Below are 15,277 nucleotides of genomic sequence, written 5' to 3'. Positions count from 1 at the left end.
GCTGAAATCCTTTATGACCCATCTCCCAGAAAGCTTCTCAAAGGCATCTGTCTCTTTTATTCCCCAGGTATCTCAACTAGGTCTTTTTCAGACACCTTTGCTGTATCAGGGAGGATCATTTTAGTTTTGGAAAATTTGTGATTTTTATGGAGTTTAGGGGTGGAGTTGGCTTGGTTGGTCTTTTTTCTTTTTTTCCTTTTAAGGTTGATGCAAGACAAGATAGATAAATAAAACCTGTTTTGCTTTCCTTGTGTACTGAAGTGTGGGTTGGTTTGTTTTTTTTTTTGGTGAAACATATGCTAGGTACATAAAGAGAGGACTCATTCTTCCAGCTGGGAGAAAAGGGTTGACATCAGGATTTACAGAACAAGAATGTCCGTCTGCTCTGAATATCCACTCCTAACCTCTGAGCAGTATCACAACTGTTTTTCATTGTTCTCAGTGGCATTTTTAGACCAGAAATCATGAGCACAAACCCATCCTGAAGCTTTAAGTTGTCATTCAAAACTTGCTAAAACAGGGGGGATGCCTGGGAATAATTGTCATACTTAGGTAGCCTGGATTACTCTGAACAAGGCAGGAATTAGGGCAGCTTTGTGTAGACAGGAAGATGCTTCAGCTCAGGGGTACAATTTTTGTGCTTCTGTATTGTTTTGCATTAATTTTTGGGAGATCTCATGAATGTCCTCAGATATTCAGGGATGTCAAAAGTTCTTTTGCCTTACTTCTGATTTAGTGCTAAATATAACAGATGGCCAGAAGTTAAGTAACACCAGATGTTTGTGGCAGTTGGGAACACCACTGGTAGAGCTGACTTGGAGCAAGCACTCTGCTTAGGCATTTAAGAGGAAGTTCTGAGGTTGGAAGCACTGTTATACTAACGCACACGTGGAGCACACACTCCTCATTACTGCATAACTTTCAGTGTGTTTTCTTATGCTTTCTTTTGTTTGGTTTTTTTTTTTTTTTAATACCAAATTCATTGGCTTTTCCTTTATATGTGTACATATACATTATATATATATAAACTTTTTTTTTTTTTACAGGCAGTATATAGAACAGTAGCATTTTGTAAGATACATAAAGGGCTATATAAGCTAAATGTGGTAAATTAATATATATTTTTAAATTATTTCTTTATTATTCCAATACTACTTCTACCACTGAACCCCCCAAATCTTAACTGTTCTTGTTTTGTACAGAAGCCTATATTCTAAGGCAAATCCAGAGAAAAGGTTTTTATGGAATTCTTTCCTCCAGTCTGTTATGATATTCTTGGTTTTTTTCAGACAAAAAGTGAGGTTTCAGTAACTAAAGTAGTTTATTTAAATTTCTATAGATAGTTCACCATTTGCATTTGCTCTTTAGTGCTTGAGAACCCTCAGCTTGGCACTGAGTGGGGGTATTTTTCCCCCACTAATAATTACTGTTCATTAAAAAGCTGTGATATGGTACTGAAACTGAATGATTAGAGTCCTGTCTTACAAACGCTCTGTTTTGCCTAGTTCTGGGATAGTCTTACCGAAAACATTAACCCCTGTGCAAGGGGTCATAAATTTGTAACTAATTCTTGGTTTATGAACATTAATTATTAAGGAAGGCATTATATTCTAATGATACTTACTCAGCTTGCCCTAGACATATGTACTGGTCTTGTTTAAAGATGTTGAATGTACACCTGTTTGAAGAGTACAAATAAACATTTTTGTCTTGGGAATCATTTTGGTTTCTGTTGTCTCATTTTACATGGTTTGAGATTAATATTTTATTCACTTGCTGGAATGTAGGTTTTTGTGGATATGGGATGTAATGATAGCAGATATGAGGCTGCCATACAAGAACGTGGATTTTAAAAAGAGCTATTTGGCATCCAGATGTCAGCATTTCATTTCTGTCCATTAAAGATACCATTACAGTGCCTTTGACCTCTGAAAACAGGTTCTTGTCTTCAGTTTCTTGAGATGCTGTGGGAGCCACTGGAGGGCACTGGTCGGTAAGTGACCGATTCTGCCTGCTCTGCAGTTACTTTTCTTCTTATTTATTTCTGAATTTCCTGAGGTTCCTGTATGATTGCACCTGTCCTACGCTGTATTCCTTGTGTTTGGAGGTGGTTCTAGTTAAACACCAGATGCATGTGTTGTAGATCCACTGGAATTGCGAGAAGGGGCTTGCTATAAAATGCCCAACACCTCTGCCCATGGCCCTGGCTTGCCTGTCGTGTAAGACCATCCCCGTACAGGGCAACAGCCACTACCTCAGCTCTTGGACAGTATGGTCTGTGAGGTCTTGGGTTCTTGTATTGTGTGTAGAGCAGTGTTTGTTTCTATTGAATGTTGAAGCTGAAAGACCTTGGGAAATAATGAGAGCATATTGTGCTCAGTTTTGTCAGTTTGTATGTTGGTGAGAGGTGTCTTAAGTGTTTAACAAGGGACAGGAAGGTCTGCTGTTTAGTGTGGGGCACCATGCTGTAAAAGAAGTGTGGATTTTTTGGGGAACAGAATAACGCACTGTCTACTGAAAGCCTCAGAGCATTTCATAAAATGAGAGCAATGTCCTAATTCCTCATTTACACATACAGATACTGAGACAAGTGGTTGCCCATCAAATTTTTGACTGAATGCATTTTATTCCTAATTTTAAGACAGAGTTTCAGCCATTAGGTAATTTCATGAAATCAACTATTAGAATAAATATGTAGGTGTCTCAAACATACCATCCAAAAGGGCTTTAATTCTAATTAGTCTCAGTCAACAGGAAAGTAAAAACCATCACAAGAGAATTAGGATGGATACCTTTGTTTCATATTATCTTCTGAAGGGGTGGAGCTTTCTCACTAAATCAGTGTGTACAGGCTGGGTGTCTTTCATCCTCTGACTGTAAATAGCAACCAGGCTGTACAAGAAGAATGACAGACAAGAAGTCAATTTCCAATGGCCTGTGCTGATGATTCTTCGTGATGTTCCTAACCTGGACTTCATTGTAAGGCTGAAGTCATATGAATGAAGTACACAGATTTCACAGTGGCTGGTTGATGCTGAAATAAAATGCTGTCCTGGGACTCGTGGAACTTTATAGTTTTGGAAAGTGTAAAGCTGTTTATCTTCTGCCTCTCTCCTGGCCACGAGGAGTTTTCTCCTGTGATTTGCCATGAGCTGCTTGAAATCTGAGCACTAAAAGGTAACACTTCTATTTTGAATAATGGATGAGGAGATTATCTGCTTCAATCCCAGCATGTGCAAAGGAGAGGTGTTTGGCATTCAGGTTGAATGAAACCTGGTTCTCTTCTCAGTCTCTTCTAACTTGATTTTAGATCCCTGCCAATATGCTTTGGGTAGGGAATTTCAGATACTCTTGATCTGTCAGTCTAGTTCTGCTCTTACTGAAAGCAATTGCAGAACTGGATTTTAAGAGGAGAACAGTAGGGTGATGCCCAGCAGAATGGTATCTCTGTCAGAGTTCCCCATGTCTCAACTGGATTTACCTGTTTGTTATATTTACCTGTTACCTACAATATCTGTTTCAGAGGGATTTAGTGAAGGGTAATTGTAGGGACATTGGGAACAGTATGTTGATAATTTCTGTAAGTTACTAGAAACAGCATGAATTACTGATTTTAAATGTATGTTCTTCCTGTAACTGGTGCTGAAGGAATCAGTGAATGATAAATAAAGTACTCCTCTGACCTGTGAGCAGTCTTGATTGTTTAGGTGGGGGTAGCTGCCAAAGCCTTCTCAGTATAATTCCCATTGCTCTCTTGTGATGTTAGTGCTGCTGCCTGTTGTTGCTATACTGTGTGTTTCGTTTTCTCAGGGTGTGTGTACATGCACAGGTATATACAGGTATATACAGGTAAGCCCCTACCTGCCTTTTCTGTTTTGAATGATTGTGTGCACAAATAAGCCTTGTAAGGGGCTGGGAATTTTTCACAGGATTTTAGCGAGACCACCAAGAGGATTGATGTTCAGCTGCTTTTGTGCAAGCTAATGCCTGCCTGTCCATTTAAAGCTGTTTGGTCGTGAAGCTAGTGCATAGATTTCTTCCAGACCATCTTCAGTGTCTGGGAAGGCAGTAAGTCAGCTTGGGATAATCAAAAACATTGCTACTATTTTAGGGGAACAGTATTATATTCATGCTGCCGGTTATTGAAACTCTGAAATGTCACATTTGTAAAAAATAGTGCTTATTTCATGTTCAGGTGAAGTTAATGGTGACATTAATTGAACTAGTTGCCATTTCTTTCTCCAAATTTAGATTCATTATAACCTCCATTCTTGTCATAGGAACACACTTCAGCTCTCAGTGTGATAGATTCTTTCTGTATGGTTTGTGTTTTTGAGGACTTAGTGAATACCTTTCAGTTTGATGATTACTGAGCACAGGCATGTGGTAGGCTCAGAAAGTACAGCATTGAAGAGTTTTAGCTTGCTTTTTAGCTTTTTGAAGGCTAGAGAGAACTGGAAAGCAAGCCAAATCTGTTAGCAGGCACTGGCTGGGTTCCTGATCTACGTCATTTTTAAATACTAGTATTTAAAATGCAAATGTCAAACACAAGCACTTGTGTCTCAGCTGCTCAGTAACTGAGTCTTTTTTATTATTTTAACATGCTATTCTTTTTTTTTTTGTGGTACCTGCTCCTTGTATTGTTGGATTGAGAGATAAACCGGCATGTATTGCGATACAAGATTTTGAAGTCTCTAAATACTTCAAAGTGCTTAAAAGCAAAGCAAGCTGCTCTGTACTGTGATAGCTGAGCAGAGCCAGCTGTGGCTGCGCTTGTGCTTTGGATCAAAGCCCAGGTTTTGTACAAGTGTTTTTAGTGGTGTATTTAAACCCAATTTAGAGATTTTTCTACTTTCCACTTACTGTGCAGATTTGCAGTGGAATGTGACAGAGATGCTTTGGGTGTTTTTTTGTTACTGGGCTTTTTTTATTTAATACAGACATAATTGTCATCATTTTCTCCAAACTTCAAGTTAGGTGGTAATTGCAGTACCGCTTAGTCAGGCCAGTCTTCCCTTGTCTGTGTTTAGTCTTTATCTGCATTTTTTTCAGGCTGTAGGCTACTGTAGATAAGAAATACCTTTCATTACTCCCAGAGCTTTAGCCAGCATGGAAGAAAAGGCTCAGCACACTGCCATGTGCATTTAGCCTTGTCTTACTTACGTTGGCCACTAGAGAGGTTAGGTGGAATAAAATCTTCCAAACTTTCATACTGTTGGGTTTAATCCTTATGCCACACACATCTTTATTTGTATATTAACCATTCTAAAAAAGGAAAAGCTCAAGTTTTTTCTTAGTGGCATTCCCTGGTGCAATTGCTCAGGCTGCCTTAAGTCTCTAGAATACGTGATCACACCAAGATCTCGGTAGTTAGCAATGATCTTCATTAAACTTTGTAACAAAAGCTGCTTATGTTGATTCTAATATATTCCCACTCTAGAGCTGTAGGATCCTACACTTAGGTGTAGTGTACTGAGTTCCTGTGCTCACTGAAATAATATTTTCTCCCTGAGAAAATTTGTCTCCAGCTTATCCATGACTATACATTATTCCAAGATATATTCTAAAACTCATAATCCAGCTGCTTGCAACCATTTGGCAGAGGAATGTGCAGTTACCAGGTATCACAATTCCTAGGTGTGGCTTTTCTTCCAAAATACAGCGTGGTTTCCTCAACAATGCTGGGCAGCAGACGTGTTCCCTAGCAGGCACAATTAGCTTTTTGAAAGCAATCAGATTGGAAATGAGAGAAGAGAGTGGAATGGGGTTGAACTGCAAACCATGCAGGTAAATTGTTTTAAGTGTAACTTGTATGTCCACTTTGTGTGGAGAAGAAAGGGAACAGAATGCAAAGTATTGCACTTGTTGGAATTTAAGGAGCGAGCCCAAGTCAGTTTTAACCAGTGCAAGAGCTGGTAATACAAGAACATGCACTAAAACACAGGAGGAGTGAAGACAAAGCTGTTGAGAGCTGATTGTAACCCCTTTTGGCCTGTCATTCTCAGAGAACTTAGCAGTTGCTCAAGTAGAGGAGAGATTTCACAAGCACACTTGGTATTATCAAAATGCATCGAGATAAAACAATTGCTGTTTAAATTCCCCTTCCATTCCATGTATCACTTCCCCAAGAAGAGATGGAAAACTCCCGAGGTGAGAAAAATATGCTGTTCATGCATTCTAGACAGCTTATACAGAGGAAATATGCACTTTACTCACTTTGCTGTGGGACCACGAGAGTTCAGAAAAATGCAATGATAGTCATGAGAAAGGCTGGCCAGAGAAATACCTGCAACCTCCTTGGGGTTGCATATACTGCACGTAACAAGTCAGAAATGGTCAGAAGTGTTGGTTACCTCTTTATCAGTTTGTCATTTTTCTCAGGGCCAAGATAAACAGGATTAGGTCTGACAAAGTAACAAAGTAAGCAAATCTCCTCAAAAAGTTCTTCCTGAAATTCTAAGGGAATTATCTTCCTTCTCTCCTGCAATTGCAGTTTCAGAGCTAGAAGTGGGAGCCCTAGGTAAAAGCAAGGTAGCCATAACTTTGGCTATTAGGCTTTTTATGTGATCTGAAAACCGAATAATTATAATGATGCCAGCAGCTGTGCCCTGGTGTTACCAAAGGCTGAGATTAAATGAAAGCAATTGAGCAAGAACACTCCAGAGACATCCCTGACTCCAGATGTGTTTTTATTCATCTAAAATAGGTCCTGACCGACAAGTGGGCTGAAAATCTTGCTGGTTGCTCCCATCTGAGAGATTGTGTTGTACACAAGCTCTCCCCTAGCACAAAGCCAACAACACTTTTGTTCATTGCTACTGTAATCAATCCTAAATTGAAGGTAGGGGACTTGGGAGCACAAGGAGCAAGCACTTGTGTGAAATGATTGTGTTTAGGTAGAACCTGTCATGTCAGCGTTATGAGCTGAGCCAGGGGAGCATCCATGGAGCATAAAGAAGTACTGGGAGGTTTGAACACCTCTGTTTGTCTAATGTTGGGACAGTAATTAGGCCCAGACTGGATGGACAGAGTCCCCCTTGAATGCATCACTAAAAATGACACTGTCACAGAAGTTACGTGGTGAATAAGCAGGGAACCTGAACTATTCACAGCAGCCTGCTTGAGTCAGGATGAAAGCATTTAAGCTGGACTGTTAGAAGGCAGTTTCTGGGATTGCTGACCATACCTTAAGGAACCAGTGATGTCATTCCCTGGGACTGCTTGCTGTCTACTTGCCTTTGCATGTTAAATTCACATTTTAAAAAAGGAAGTGCACATGCATACATAGACAACACAGGGAAAATGTTTAATTTTCAAGTCTGCTTTCAGTTCTGAAGTATTAGTGTTGATATACAATTTATCTCTATTCAATGCAGTTTTCTTGGGCTTATGTAGTCACAAGGCTTTGTGTAGCTAGACAGAGTTTTGGAAAGATTATTTTGCTTTCAAAAGCATTATCTGGCTTGAGAAGATTAGCAAAATATATTGAAATCCAGTAGGCAGATCTCAAGAAGTAGCTGATCTTCATTTTAATGTACTTGCTCTATATGTATATCTGCCTTGAAAAAGAAAACATTATTTCCCAGTATTTCATTAATGTGATCGAAAATAACTTTTATAAATGAAAACAACTTTTATAAGGTGGGTGACAAACAGAGGCACAGTCTCTCCATGAGCACTGCGCAGAGAAACCTTCTTTACACTGTCTGTGTGGTAATGAATCCCCGACATAGTATAGAGCAAGTACATGGAGGATGTATTCCTTCATGTCCTGCCTCTTCTTCACTTAGCCAAATTTGGAGGTGAACTTGAACTGTATCACTTGCACTGAGATGAGGGACACGGGATCTGAAACCCCTCCATTCCCCTCTCCCAGAGAGGCAGTTTTCATGCCTCCTCACAGCTCCCTTTCTGTGCTCTTATAAAAACATGTGGCTGAATACTTGTCTTTGTCAGAGAGGTGCCTTCACCAGCATTTTTTTTCCCTAAAAAAATCCTCTAAGATCACCGAGTCCAACTGTTAACCCAGCATTGCCATATTGACCACTGAACCATGTCCCCAAGTGTCATATCCACATGTGTTTTGAAGACTTCCAGGGATGGTGATTCCACCACTTCCCTGGGCAGCCTGTTCCAATTCCTGGCCATGCTTTTGGTGAAAAACAGTTTTCCTGATATCTAAACCTTCCTTGGAGCAATTGAGATTTCACCAAAATAATAGCTGGTTTAAATATATCAGTTAGCAGCCGTGCTAACTTCGATATTTTTCCTTGTACTGCCTGCTGGACCAATGAATCATGAAAATATGTCCTCCCTGATTAGTCCTTCACTTTAATAGCAATCAGAGCGTCACTTAAAAAGAAAGCACAGCAATTTGGTGCATGGCCTTCATTTGCATGCACTGAAACAGCTTGTTTCCTGGGCCTCTGATTGAATCCTTGTGAGGAGGGCAAGTGAGTAATTATTTGATTGGCATATTCAGAGAATCACACTGCTTTTGTAAGATTATATATTCGATATATTTAGTGACCGCTTTTTTTTCTAATAATTGAATCTGTGAGATATTCTTTTAATTATATAGATATATCTGTCTTTCTATGTGTGTATGTATATTTATATATATATATATATATATATATATATATATATATATAAAATTTTAGTTTCTGATGTGCCAAGGAGATGAAAGTTAAGCTATCACACTACCTGTCCTCATCTCCCTTCATAGTCTTTTAATTTTTTGGTCAATACCATGTGAGCATGACAAAGTGGAAGATTACCAGAAGATACCAAATTTTTTGTAAATTCCAAGAAAATGTGCTGACTGAGGATACCATCTCAGTAGAAAAATCTACATGGAGTAAATTGGTCTTACAGATACCCCCACTGCAGCCAGCACATCCAGTGGAGTGTGAACTGTCTTGAACGTGAAGGGGAGCCAACCTCAAAGTTCATAGGAAACAAAGCTTTTTTCACTGTGGGGCATATGGGGTCATCTGTATAATTACAAATCTCATGTCATAATTGTGTCATAGTTAGCATTAAGCCAGACATTTGCAAATATATGATGCACTCCATTCACCTCAGTAATTAGAGCCACATCCATCACAGAGCATCCTCTACTTACTCCGAATCTAATACTGCAAACCACAGGGCTGTGCCAATTCACATAATTTAAATAGCTAGGTAATGAGGTTGCCCTCAGTGGAAAGACTGTACTTTAGCTGCACTATGAGCTGTTAGTAAAATCCTCCTTGGTATGTTTTTCTCATTGTTCAAAGAGCTTAGACAGTCCAGCTCCTATCAGCTCTTCTCCCAATCTCCTAAAATCCCCCAATGAAAACCCTCCTTTCTTCTGAAATTCTCTTTTCCCTCACTGATCTAGGAAAGAAGCATTATCCGTGCTCAGTAGCTAGTTAGCAGGGTGATAAATGACTTGACAGGATAAGCTTTCTGAAGACATGGCATAAATGGAATAAGCCTTTGTTCTGAGGAAATCCCAATCCCTCCAAAAGGCAGCCCATCATCCACCTCCTGACTGTTCTAAAGCCTCACACCATGCACCATTCTCACATAGTCCAAAGCCTGTAATTTTCATAGCAGACTAAGTAAATTAAATTTATGAGAAATTTAACAAAATTTGGCTTTCTGATTAATTTAAAAATCTGACCAGGTTCTGCTAGACCAGACAACACACTCTGTTCCCCATAAATACATGCAGCCCTAACAGAAACATCATTATCTCTCTCCTGATCCTTCAGACTCCTGCTTCTCTTGCAATAGATGTTTTTGGGAACCTAGAACTGGGGAATGCACTAATGCCTTGCATCACTGCAGCTGTTTTTTGATGCACTGACACAAGAGCTACCAGGTGTCAGCAGCTTTGCATAGTGGTTCTTTGCATATTTGCAACACTAATGCTGTGAAAGCATCCAATGATTTATAGCCATGATTGGCATTCTGTATATTCTAAACCAGTGGTGTCTGCACCTCTGTGTCCTGCTTTAACTTGACTGTGTTTTGTACTAGGGAGATTTGTTTCTTTGCTTTTGTTTTGTTTCAGGTCTAACGCTGCTCTGTGAATACAAACATTGCGGTCATGTTGTTCTTTGTTTCACAGAAGACTTCTGGCACTTCTCTACTTGCCAAGAAAAGCTGCTGATTTGAACATACCTACTCCAGACAATTACGTGGTATACTGTGGTCCTGGGTTAACATTTTCCTTTCCTTTCCTTCTGTTAGTAGATAGCTGTTCTTATTCCATACTAACAGAATGGCTGTGGCCAGCCAGTATGAAGAGCAGTAGAACATCTGCTTGCATTTCTCTGCCTTCTTCCGCTTCTGAGTCCCCAAAAAAGTCAGTGCCCTGCCAGGCTTCCAGTTCTCTTCTCCTGCACTTTAGCCCCCTATGGCAGAGCACATACACTGTGACACCACATCCCAGTCAGCTTCTACCTTTCTCAGCAGATCCTTCAGTCAGCCCACTGGCTTCTTTTCCTTTCTCTGCATGAGGATTTTTCCACCCTAAACCTTGCAGCCCACCTGCATATAAAATTGATCGTCCCTGTACCGCACTTTCATTACCCAACCATTGGCCAGGCATGGTAAGATTCATGAGATCCTTTTTTCTGCTGCTGCTTCAGGACAAGGAGGTGACATGTTGGGCATTGGTACTGCATGTATACTGTACAGCTGGGTGACTAGAGTGTTAACAAGATTGTCACTTTATGGAATTAATTGGAATTGATTGGTATGCATTTCTGTGGTTTCTGAAATCACTCAGGTCATGAGGTCACTTGGTCTGTTCAGCCTGGAGAAGAGGAGACTGAGGGGAGACCTCATTGCAGTTACAACTTCCTTGTGAGGGGAAGAGGAGGGGCAGGCACTGATCTCTTCTCGGAGGTGACCAGTGACAGATCCCAAGGGAATGGTCTGAAGCTGTGTCAGGGGAGGTTAAGGCTGGATATTGGAAAGAGGTTCTTCACCCAGAGGGTGGTTGAGCACTGAACAGGCTCCCCAGGGAAGTGGTCCCAGCACCAAACCTGACAGAGTTCAAGAAGCATTTGGATGATACTCTCAGGCACGTCGTGTGGCTCTTGTGGATGATCCTGTGCAGGGCCAGGAGTTGAACTCACTGATCCTTGTGGGTCCCTTCCAACTCAGTATATTCTGTGATTCTGTATAATAAAGACCACAAAATTTGTCAATGGAAGTTTGGCAAAGAGCATATTTAAAGTAATCTTAGCTCTGAATTGTAGATTTAAAATTATGGAAAGTCTACTGTTTTACTTAATAAATCACTCAAATAGCTAATTATGCTATTATTTTATTTTTAAAAAATTTTTAAAAAATAAAAAAAGATGGTTTGTTTTCAGTCTGAAATTGTCCAACTTCAGCTTCCAGCCGTAGTATCTGGTTAGGTTTTTGTCTGCCAGGCACTGGATGGGTATATATGCACACAGCAAGCTCAAGTCACCTGCTCATAATTCAGCATATATAAGGTGCACTTTTTAAGTTGTACCAACCACAACAGAGCAAGATAGCTCTCTATTATTTTATTCAAGCCTGCAAGCAAGCTGAGGTGGCTGTAATCTGTCTCCTTCAACATGAATGGGGCTGTGATGAAACCACGGTGAAACTGTACAGTCTTTCATTAACTATTTAAAAACAAATACGGCACTGACAATTGTTGGAGGTGATATTTTCCTCCAGCTGTTTTGCACTGGGCTTGGGTGCTGTATAAACATTACCTGCTGTGATTTACATAAACACTTAGGCAAGCACCACCCTTAACGAGTAGAAAACATACACGTCTTCAGTGGAAATGTTTATATTCTCAAGTATGTAATCACTAGTCTGTGTTTGTACCACAGGAATATTTAAATGTCTGTGGTGGACTGCTGACCCTAATGGAAGTATTTATGAGTGTGCCTCAGGGACAGCCCGCCTGGACAAGCTCAGGGCTCCTTCCTCACGTAACATGATACTGGACACCCCTGAGCATCCAGGTGGCTCCTGATTTGCAGGTGAGAGAAGGCACGGCCACCGGCTGTGCTTGGAGCTGTGCTTGCAGGCTCTCTGGAGAGCAGGACAGCCCAGGGCAGCTGAGAAGCAGCCGCTGAAATACAACATGGGCAGGCTCTGCAGGTGCCTTACAGACCTGGGCCCCAAAATATGAAAATCACAATTCCCATTCTGAGAAGATTTGCACATCGACTTCACACTTCTCTTAATGAACTCTTTTTAATTTGAGTAGATGTGCTCTCTGCCCTGAAGTTAAGCGTATGTGTTCAGCGTGCAGGGACAATGTTCTGAGTACAGATCTGCTCTGGAAGAAGCAAGCAGTTTTTCCTCAGCACGGTATCTAAGACACAGTTGAGTTTCAGGGCTGGGAGGGATCTTTAGATTCCCAGAGCAGATAAAACAGCTGGTGAAAGGCTAATGCACAGAAAATACATGGCTTATGTACTCTGGGATTTCTTTTCTTAGCACAGTTTCTATCAACAAACAGTTTACTTAGTGTCATGATAATGGGTTTCATAACTGAAAAAAAAATAAGAATCATAAAGTCAGTATATTACTGTTCACTACATGAGGTTAATTATCTGTATGGCAGCATATGTTCTAAGACAGGTTTTTTGGCAGGTAAAGTGACTGGTGTGTCTACACTCAGGACTTTTTCCAAATAATTCAAGTAAAGCTTCATGTAAAGAAAGAAACATTTGTGAGGAAAGGGGTACAGAACGTAAACAGCTAAATCCTACATTTTCCAGCATTAGGGTAGTAACATGCATCTGATGATCAAATCCCATGTACTGTCATTACTTTGACTGTAGTTGCAACTGGTATTGATTTAATGTTCACTAATTTTGAGGTGCCCAAGCTGCAAAACCAAACAAAGTGTGTGTTCAGTAACCCCAAGAACAAACACAGCTCCTCTACAGATTTGCCAAATAATAGCCATTGTGAAAATACAGGCATCTCATCTATTCCCTCTCTGTGGCAGCAACATTAGAAGATCCAAGTATCTCAATCATGACAATCACCTTTACTTTGCAAAATACCAGTTCTCACACAGAGACATTTGCCTTGATTGATCATTAGGCATACCTGTGGCACATGTCCCTACCAAAGTACAAATCAAGTATTTCTGGTTTGGGTTAGTATAAATCAGCTTTTCCATACGGTCCTAAGCTGCCAAAGAGTAATATATGTTATTGATTATTTACTTAAATACGTTTGTAGCTCAAAGCCTACACTCTGCAGATTCTAAAAAGACATTAGGAAATATTCCAAACATGTCTTGATTTAATGCTAACTAAAAATATCTTATCCTCAGATTACAGAGTGGGATGTCAAAGGTGAGAATATTTGTCCTGGACATCCGACATGAATCCCTGTTCCATACATATGACCTGGGTTCCACGGAAAGTACAGTTCCTTTCTTGCCCTCTTCAGAATAAATTCCCTTAGCTTTCTTAGATCACTTCTAGGTGGTCTAAATAAGTTTTTGGTTTTGACTGAAATCTGCTGATAACCAGTGAAAAACCTCAATCATCTCTTATATGTAATGTGTTTTACTTATCTAAAAAATAGTCTGAATAACTCTGACATTTGAAAATTCTAGGATTTGGGAGGGAGGAAGGGAAGCTGTATTTCAAAACCAGAAAAACAGTTCAGGAAATTCCAGTCAGCTGCACTCCTTGGGCCTGTGAGTCTACTTTAATTAGCACTTCCAGCTGGCCAGATTGTTGCTAAGAAGGTAGTTCGAGAGAACTCAATGAGTAATGTCAGAAATGTTGATACCTCAGGATTTGAGAACAAAACCAGCTTAAATGGAAGAATATGTTAATTAGATATCAAGACATTCAAGAATAATCCCTTTACTGAGAAACCTGATAATACTTGAATCAGCTATTTTGCTTTTACTAAAACATCTACATTGAAAGGCTTCACCAAATTACCTATTTTTTACTGATCACAGTTTACTTCATCATAATAGTTGACAAACAAGATGTTACAATCTTGACTGGTGTTTAAAAGCCTCACCAATCCTTCCCTTGAAAGATTAACTTAAAATACAGAAAATGGGCCACTTTATTCTCTCTTGGTAGTTCTGTAATAAAAGGTTGATTGTTCAAGCAGCAGCATTCAATTATTTTGTTTCTGATACTATCTACATGTAAAAAAACCTAGCTAGGCTCAGCTGGTCCCTGTAGGCTTTCCAGTTCTAGCCTTCAGTACAAGAATGCAAAATAAAAAAATCAGAGCCTCACAATTAACATTCAAAATGTCAAGTGTTATGTTGTCAAGTTAAAGAATGAAATTTGCTTTCAGGAATATCAGATATAGAAAAGCTTCTGGAGTGTTTACCTGTTTTTTTAGTGAAACTCATTCTTCAGATATGTTTGCTGGAGAAAAATATGCTAGCTAGGGAAGTCAGAGCTGCATCCAGTGTTCAGAGAAGCTGCCCACAAATGTAGCCCTCTGGTTCTTGTTGAATCAGTCGTGATATTAGAGCTCTATAACAAACATTGAAAACTTATGCCATATTAACAGAGTTGAAGCAGAAAACAAATGGTTCCCTATCTGTGGTTTTGTTTTACTTCCCCCCCCCCCCCCCCCCCCAGGACCTGGGATGCTTAAACAATAGACGTGCAGACCAAAAGCAAATAAATTTATTGCTCTGATTGTGATGGTTGAAAGAAAAACAACGCTGACCTTCAAAAGTTCAGGGAGCAAAATAAATACAGAGTTTTCAAATTAGGCATCAAAATGAGACCACTGAATAACATCCTGAAAACATGGTGAGAATATACATCCAGTATAAAATAAACCAGCTTTCAAAGGGAAAGTCATGTGAATTACTCAAACCACTTTGAAATTAGTGTTAATTTTGGTAGTTGGCATGAATTTTAGCCCCACATTTACTCACTTTTGCTGAATGATCTTATAGGTGGGAAACTGAAAGGACAGGAGTGTTTCAGAGGAGAAAATCAATGCTGTTACAATGGATCCTCAGAAACAGCAACAGGGGCATGACAAAGCAGCTCTGGCATTGGAAGGAAGCTTGGCAGTGCTGAACAATCAGATAAAGCACTTTTTACTTGCAAGCCAGTTGAAGCAGGCCCCTAAACCGACCAGTGCACAGATGTGTTCTGTTCCTTGAAAATCTCAGCTCTTATTTAAGAGAAAGGGATAAAGTAGGAATAAAGCCAACACAGAAATGCCGGTAACTTTACAAAACATGATGGGTTTACCAGAAAGTGTAAAATTC

The sequence above is a fragment of the Empidonax traillii genome, unplaced genomic scaffold (genome assembly GCF_003031625.1).
Source record: "Empidonax traillii isolate 1590-97213 ecotype Southwest subspecies unplaced genomic scaffold, ASM303162v1 scaffold19:size3308961, whole genome shotgun sequence".
NCBI classification, from domain to species: Eukaryota; Metazoa; Chordata; class Aves; order Passeriformes; family Tyrannidae; genus Empidonax; species Empidonax traillii.
Note: the sequence above shows the minus strand (reverse complement) of the source record.